Here is a 1,251-nt window from a genome sequence, read left to right as displayed (position 1 = left end):
GCACAGCAGCTCCCAGAGAGAGAGACGCCATGACCCCCACCCTCAAGGCCCTACTCTGCCTCGGTGAGATGTGAGGAGGGGGAGGGGAAGCCCTGGTGTGAGGGGGGCTGGTGGGTGGGGTGGAACCCTGCATCCTGGCCAGGCCTGCTCTGTCAGGACAGCAGGACTCAGGAGGCTCATGGGGAGGAGGGTGTTGCTCAGGGTTCAGGGCAAATCTCTCACAGGGACTCTCTTCCAGGGCTGAGTGTGGGCCTCAGGACCCCAGTGCAGGCAGGTGAGTCTGTCCACAGGTGTCCCAGGTCCCACTCCTCCCTGGGGACAAGGGTCCACCCCATGGGAAGCTGGAGAAAACCACCACTTCTGGGCTGACAGATGGGAGATGTCTTGGAGGGACAGGGGATGAGAGCTGGGAACTGGGGGTGGGAATGTCTTGTTAACCTGATACTGGTTTCCTTCCAGGGCCCCTCCCCAAACCCACTGTCTGGGCTGAGCCAGGTCCTGTGATCGCCTGGAGGAACCCTGTGACCATTTGGTGTCGGGGGACCCTGGAGGCCCAGGAGTACCATCTGTATAAAGAGGGAATCCTACTGCCCTGGGACAGACAGAAGCCACTGGAGCTCCAGGACAAGGCCAAGTTTTCCATCACAACGACGACACAGCATTATGCAGGGATATATCGCTGTTACTATCTCAGTCCTGCTGCCATGTCAGAGTGCAGTGACCCCCTGGAGCTGGTGGTAACAGGTGAGAGGACACTCAGGGGTCCCAGCCTCAGTCTCTGCCCTCAGGAAGGGGGTCCCCCAGCCCTGGGGGCCATGAGGGAGGTGTGAGCCCATTTAACAAGCTGCCTCCTCCTCTCCTAGGAGCCTACAGCAAACCCAGGCTCTCAGCCCTGCCCAGCCCTGTCGTGACCTCAGGAGGGAACGTGACCCTCCAGTGTGGCTCAGGGCAGGGATTTGGCAGGTTCATTCTGACTAAGGAAGGAGATCACAGGCTCTCCTGGACCCAGGACTCAGAGCCACAGCCCAGTGGGCAGTTCCAGGCCCTGTTCCCTGTGGGCCCCGTGACCCCCAGCCACAGGTGGAGGTTCAGATGCTATGGCTGCTACAGGAACAGACCACAGGTGTGGTCACAACCCAGTGAACCCCTGGAGCTCCTGGTCCCAGGTGAGGCCCCCCTCACCCTGTCTGCTGGGCGCTCAGCTCAGAGTTTTATCCCCAGAAGAATTATGGGCTGAAAGGGAGGGAGGGG

The 1,251-nt window shown here is 60.7% G+C and overlaps 1 pseudogene; it reads left to right on the top strand.

Moving 5' to 3' along the window:
• The first annotated feature begins 29 nt into the window (after positions 1 to 29).
• LOC102764721 overlaps positions 30 to 1,251 on the top strand; it is a 13,463-nt pseudogene continuing 12,241 nt past the window's right edge.

The sequence above is a fragment of the Myotis davidii genome, unplaced genomic scaffold (assembly GCF_000327345.1).
Source record: "Myotis davidii unplaced genomic scaffold, ASM32734v1 scaffold1097, whole genome shotgun sequence".
Lineage (NCBI taxonomy): Eukaryota > Metazoa > Chordata > Mammalia > Chiroptera > Vespertilionidae > Myotis > Myotis davidii.
This window is presented reverse-complemented; position numbering and strand designations above follow the sequence as displayed.